Source organism: Chelonia mydas, chromosome 2, assembly GCF_015237465.2.
Source record: "Chelonia mydas isolate rCheMyd1 chromosome 2, rCheMyd1.pri.v2, whole genome shotgun sequence".
Taxonomy (NCBI): domain Eukaryota; kingdom Metazoa; phylum Chordata; order Testudines; family Cheloniidae; genus Chelonia; species Chelonia mydas.
In genome coordinates, this window is record NC_057850.1 from 53,313,995 (window position 1) to 53,321,262 (window position 7,268).

A 7,268-nucleotide genomic window follows, 5' to 3' on the forward strand; every position below is an offset into this window, starting at 1 on the left:
TAGTCCTTACAGAATAGGGAGAAAGCTCTCACGGCTGCTGTTATACAGAACACCTGTATGTATACTTCAGGGGTGGCAATCTGACAGTTTTCACAAGTGCTAAGATGCACTTAATGTCTCAATATTGGCTAACTGCAGTTGATGTTCAATTGTATAAAAGACAACGAATATTGCAAAACAGCAAGGACTGGCAGCCCTTCCACTTCAAGCAAAATACTTTGGTTTGTAATTTCAGAAAAGATTGCTCTAAGATTTGGTATAACATCATGGTGCAGTTAGATTTCAATATTTTAAATTTGTTTTCAAATTGACTGAAAAGAAGTTTTATTTCTGAATGTCTTTTAGCTACTAATCCAATTAATTACAACTGTTAATTGGATTCCAAAAAGTCTAACGCACAAATTTCCCCACATTAAAATAAATAAACTCCTTTCTTTCACCTCTTTTCTCTTGTTTTTTTCTCCAGAGAGGTATGTTACAGAAGTCTCATAAGTGCCTGCAGGATGTTCCAAAAAAAAAAAAAATTATCACAATATGAGAAATACTCATGCTCATAAAAATACTTCTGAAAAGCCATAAAATGATTTGCCCTCTGCCCTCAATATCTAAACTATCTTGCAGAAATACTGAAATTACCAAATCAGATAAACCAATCGTCTATATAGTCAAGTATTCTGTTTCTGCGAACGACTGATACTGGATGTCTTAGAAGGTGCAACAGGAATTTATGGAATAATTTGGCCAAAGTTTCTTCCTACCCCTCAACTACCTACTGCAGGGCTTCTTCCACTCTCTGATGCAACTGGTACTAGTCGCTATTGGAGAGAGAATACTGAAGTATGTGTACAACTGGACAGATACAACAATTCAGTTACAATGTTTTTGTTTGAGGAGTATACTTCTGAATATTAATTTCTAAATTATAGAGCTGGATTTTTAAAAAAAATTTAGACTATTTAAATCACATAAAGTATTAAAGTTTGTCACTTTTCTATTTTAGTTTCCATTCAAGGAATTCAAAATATTTTACAACATCTCTTTGGGAAGGACTCAATTTATAATGTAGAAGTCAACTTTGGATGTCAAATCCTTGCTAGTCCTCTTTTAGTGAAATATATTTTTCATTCCTCTAGTATACAACTGATTTTGAATTCTTTATTTTTCTTAACAAAACATCACACAAATACTATATTACAGTAAGATGAATATACTTACTGTTCCTCAGGATTACAGTACTTTGATATCAAGCACTTTAAAAAAAATCTCCAAGTGAACTCTTCAGCAAACACAACTTTCTCCTAATTTGTTAGCTATTTAATAGTTTGTGTTATGTAAAAATTGTATCTGAGATATTTCTAAACTATACAAAATACATTATTGTAGTAAAATTTCAACCTATCAACAGAAACAAGTGAAATTAATGTTACACTTGAAAATTAATCCTCCCCCAGATTGAAACAAAGTTGATTCTATTAAATGTGATAAATGAAATGGAAATTAAAATTTTAATGAGGTGCTTGTTAATCCATTTATTCACATCTAATTTAAACTTGGTTAAATTGCTACTTATTATGAATACTATAGATATGATTTCTTCTAAATCTCAAGGGCAAATAAAAGTGAGAGGACTGCTTGTCCCAAGACAGGCCCACAGTATATTATCCCGGCATTTGAAATTAAGCACTAGAGCTATTTTCTGTGATACATTTCATTTAAGAAAATTAATGACATTTTAAAGTAGTTGGTGAAGTCCTTTGACATGGTAATTGTCCAGACCAGAACAATGGAAGAAATATAAAGAAAGGGAGGCTGCCTACCTGCCATTTATCATTTCTGTAGTCATTGCTTCTCCAGATCCAAGACTGGAAGGATTAATCGTGTCTGTTGCAGCTCCTGAGGACTTTATCAAGTACTACCATTTCTCATAGATAGAACTTTTTTTTATTTTAGTTGGTGTGTGCCAGAATTTGGCAGTGGCAATTACTGACAAGCAGCAAGAACTTTCCATCCTAGCGTGGTGTAAAGTACTGAGAGTGCAATAACACAATAGCTTTTTATAAATGCACAATTCATGCAAAAATCTCACAATGCACAGAAATTGCAACAGCTGATAATGCTGTAACATTTTACAATTGATTCCATACAAAACAGTGCATTAAAGGAACATTAAAGTCAATATGTAGGAGCAAAAATCAGGAAATGACAAAGTCAAAGTTGCAACCCCAAACCTCAATTATGCCCCTGAGGCGTATATATTACAATACCATCTTTAATTACATGATCACAAATGATTTTTCAAATAATTGAATATGTTTTATACAGTTTTTCTAAAAACACATTTATAATCTTTTCAGAACTTTGTAATATTTTATTAATCCTTGCACATTTGCACTAATTTTATTACCATGATGGTTCACTATATCTTTATTGACTTAAAGCCAAATTCCTAGAACGACTGAATACTTGCAATTCCTATTGACTTCAACAAGAGCCAGAGGTTTGGAGAATAAGAACAGTCTTTCTGGGTCAGACCAGTGGTCCATCTAGCCCAATATCCTGTCTCTGACAGTGGTCAGTCCTAGATGCTTCAGAGGAAATGAACAGAACAGGAGAATTTTAAGTGATCCATCCTCCGTTGTCCACTCCCATCCTCAGGATCTGGCTCTTATTCTTTTAAGATGATAATATTATTAAAACACAGACCATAATGAAAATTTATCACTATCATTTACTATACATTCGAGGAAGTGTTCTTTTTGCAGACACTTATACCTCTGAAGAATAAGTTATGGACTCAATTCTGCAATTCTTACTCATTTTTATTAGCATTTTTTCATGCAAGTAGTCCTAAATAATAAAGGGAGTAATCTTCACGTTCTCAAATTCTGTTCATGGCCCTATGTAATTTTACATGTGTCAGTTGTAACACAACCTTGGAAGAGACATGCTGGGGGTGCGGGAGGGGAGACTCCTTTCAGCTGAGAACACAGAGCAGGGTATAAATCCAATGCTGTAACTTCACTACCTCTTCTTCTAGATAGAAGGGTACTATGTTTCCTCTCTCTGCATGAAACTCCTAATCTAAGACTCAAATAGGTGAACTAAAAGCAGAATTTATTAGGAATAGAGAATCAAATTAAAAAAAAACATGTGCATCACTAGTCTGATACTTGGCAAAAAGCCAGCTAAATAAACACAGCTTAGCTTTAGCTAAAGTGAACCAAATAACATTTTAAAACAAGATAATATTTCACCCTTGACACCCTGGATCTTCCAGCTGACGAGATATGGAACTTTAGAGCTCCCAGCCAAACAGCCACACTCCTCTTTCATAGATTCCAAGGCCAGAAGAGACCACTGTGCTCATCTAGTCTGACCTCCTGTATAACACAGGCCATAGAACTTCCCCAAAATAATTCCTCGAGCAGAGCATTTAGAAAAAACACACAATCTTGATTTTAAAATGGTTAGTGATGGAGAATCCCCCACATGACTTTTGGAAAATTATTCCAATGGTAATTACCCTCACGGTTAAAGATGTATGCCTCATTTCCAGTCTGAATTTGTCTCGCTTCAATTTCCAGCCATTGGATCATGTTATGCACTTCTCTGCTAGGTTGAAGAGCCCATTATTAAATATTTGGCCCCCATGAAGATACTTCATACACTGTAATCAAGTTCTCTCTTAACCTTCTCTTTGTTAAGCTAAACAGATAGAGCTCTTTGAGTCTAAGACATGTTTGCTAATTCTTTAATTATTCAATTATTCTCGAAAAGAAAAGGAGTACTTGTGGCACCTTAGAGACTAACCAATTTATTTGAGCATAAGCTTTCGTGAGCTACAGCTCACTTCATTCATAGAAGATCTTTTTATATACACACAAAGCATGAAAAAATACCTCCTCCCACCCCACTCTCCTGCTGGTAATAACTTATCTAAAGTGATCACTCTCCTTACAATGTGTATGATAATCAAGTTGGGCCATTTCCAGCACAAATCCAGGTTTTCTCAGCCCCCCCCCCCCCACACACACACACACAAACCCACTCTCCTGCTGGTAATAGCTTATCTAAAGTGACCACTCTCCTTACAATGTGTATGATAATCAAGGTGGGCCATTTCCAGCACAAATCCAGGGTTTAACAAGAACGTCTGGGGGGGGGGGGGTAGGAAAAAAACAAGGGGAAATAGGTTACCTTGCATAATGACTTAGCCACTCCCAGTCTCTATTCAAGCCTAAGTTAATTGTATCAAATTTGCTCGTTCACCTGCACATCCACCAATGTGATATATGACATCATGTGCCAGCAATGCCCCTCTGCCATGTACATTGGTCAAACTGGACAGTCTCTATGTAAAAGAATAAATGGACACAAATCAGATGTCAAGAATTATAACATTCATAAACCAGTCGGAGAACACTTCAATCTCTCTGGTCACGCGATTACAGACATGAAAGTTGTGATATTACAACAAAAAAACTTCAAATCCAGACTCCAGCGAGAAACTGTTGAATTGGAATTCATTTGCAAATTGGATATGAAGAAGTGAGCTGTAGCTCACGAAAGCTTATGCTCAAATAAATTGGTTAGTCTCTAAGGTGCCACAAGTACTCCTTTTCTTTTTGCGAATACAGACTAACACGGCTGTTACTCTGAAATCAATTATTCTCCTGGCTCTTCTCTGACCCCTTTCCAACTTATCAGCCCTCTCTTTACCACTGTCAGGCAGTATCTCAGATACATACAGACTACACTCTGTCCCCTCCATGCAGCATCTCAGGTTCATTCTTCAGTTATAGACTATGCCCTTTTGATATTTTAAAATCAAGAGTGGATGTTTTTCTAAAAGATCTGCTCTAGGAATTATTTTGGGGAAGTTCTGTGGCCTATATTATACAAAAGGTCAGTCTAGATGAACACAGTGGTCCCTTCTGGCCTTGGAATCTATTAATTTTACAAATATTAACCTGCCCACTATAATAACTAGCATCTCTCACAAAAAATTTATACAAATGTACTAGTGTGTCATCATACCAGATATTCACCCATAAAGGTGTGGTGTCACATATTACTTCAGGATCACATTCAGTCCTTCTTTGGTACATCTTTTATTACTCCAAAATATTCTTTTGCAGATGGGGCCCAGCTGCAAATATCTAACTTTGGAAGCCATCCTCCACGACCGCTATTGGAAAGAAGTCTTTAGAAATACTAATTAAATCCCCTTTCTAATGTTGAGTGCCCTGATCTAGCAGACAATCACTGTCTGCTTTTATGCATGTGGATTTATGGAGCGATTAACCAATCTGTCACAGGGACTACTGGAAAAAAATACTATTCTATTTTTAAATCAATTCTTATTCTGTGCTTCCAACTGAAGTTTCTAAAGGATACTTGGCATTAGGAAGCACTACAGAATTGGACCCTCACTTCACGGTCTCAATTTGTCAGAGAAATACACATTCAGCATCACATTAACTGTGCATATTTTTAATATTTTAACTACGTACCTAATCTGTAAGTGTAATTACTTTGTTTGCTTCATGTGACAAACAAAGCTCACATATTTGCCTTTCTCCAAGTAATAAGTTCTTAAAATTTTGTTCAACTGTTCATTCTGATAAGTAAAAACTGTCATAGAGAGAGTGTGTGTGTATGTGTGTGTGTTTATGTGTGTACATATGTACTATTGGTTTGGAAGTCATTAAAATATTTCTAATTGGACAAATATAAATAAATTGGAAAACCCATTAGTCCATAAAGTAATAGAAAAATATAATTGTTTTTCTACACGCAAAGTATTTATTTTGTACCAACAAAATATATATAGTAAAACGTATTAATGAAACACCACTATTACAGCTACAGGCACTGAAAGAGTTAAAGTTCTACATGTATATACACAGAGCACAATGAAACTGCAGCAGACTCAGGGGTGGAGACACTAATGAAAACCCATCAACTTCTATAAAAGTTATTGTTATGCTTGAGGTGGGGTGAAATTTCATTGAAGCTGTGGGCAATAGCTGCCATTCATTCAGGATAAATGCAAGAAGCCATGAAGACTTTATGTAATAGGATAACTGAAACAATAGGGAACAGCACCCAAAACACAGGCCATACCTCGGTCGGGAATCTCAAAGACATTAAGGCCAGAAGGGACCAGCATGATCATCCTGCACATTGCAGGCCACAAAACCTCACCAACCCATTCTTGTAACAGACCCTTAACCTCTGGCTGAGTTCCTGAAGTCCTCAAATCATGATTTAAAGACTTCAAGTTACAGGGAATCCACCATTTACACGAGTTTAAACTTGCAAGTGACCTGTGCCCCACGCCGCAGAGAACAGCAAAAAAAAAAAAAAAATCCAGGATTCCTGCCAACGTTATCTGGGGGGAAAATTCCTTACCAACCCCAAATATGGCAGTCAGTTGGTCCCTGCGCATTTTGGCAAGACCCACCAGCCAGACACCTGGAAAAGAATTCACTGTAGTGACTGAGAGCCTTCCCCATCTAGTGTCCCACCAGCAGCCATGGGAGATATTTGCAACTAGCAGTCACAGATCAGCTACGTGCCATCGTAGGCAGTTTCGTCATACCATCTCCTCCATAAACTCATCAAGCTCAGTCTTGAAGCCAGTTAGGATTTTTGCTCGCACTGCTTCCCTTCGAAGACAGTTCCAGAACTTCACTCCTCTGATGGTTAGGAATCTTCATATATGTTGACAGAAGGGTCTCCCTTAGGGGCTGTTTGATGGAACTGCGTGTGAGAGAGAGAGAGAAGCAGAAGAAACACCACACAAGCAGACAGAGAAGGCAGCAAGGAAACACCAGAGACAGACAGGGAAGCACTTGTAGCATGATCCTGAGAAAAAATTAAGAGTGCGTGCTTTTGGGTAGAGTGCTGTCTGGAAAGAGGCTTGGATCTGTGAGAAAATAAACTGTCTCCGGTTGTTTGATTGCTACAGTGATCAGAGAAACAGGACTTTAGGTACATTCCTTGTAAATATAAAAGGTAGCATCAAAGAAATACCTGACTCACTCATCAATACCTGACTCACTCATCAATTTCTCATTCTAAAAGAAACAACCTGCAAGAACCTGAATATTGGTTAATAACTCTGGTTAAAAGGGGTAACATTTAACAGCCACGCAGTCAAAAAAGCTTCCGTTTTCAAGGCTTGGTCTGAAAAATCCTCACAGTAAACTGCATGGAACTCAGTGTTCTTGCCATAAAGATGAAGATGAGAATCAATCTTGCAT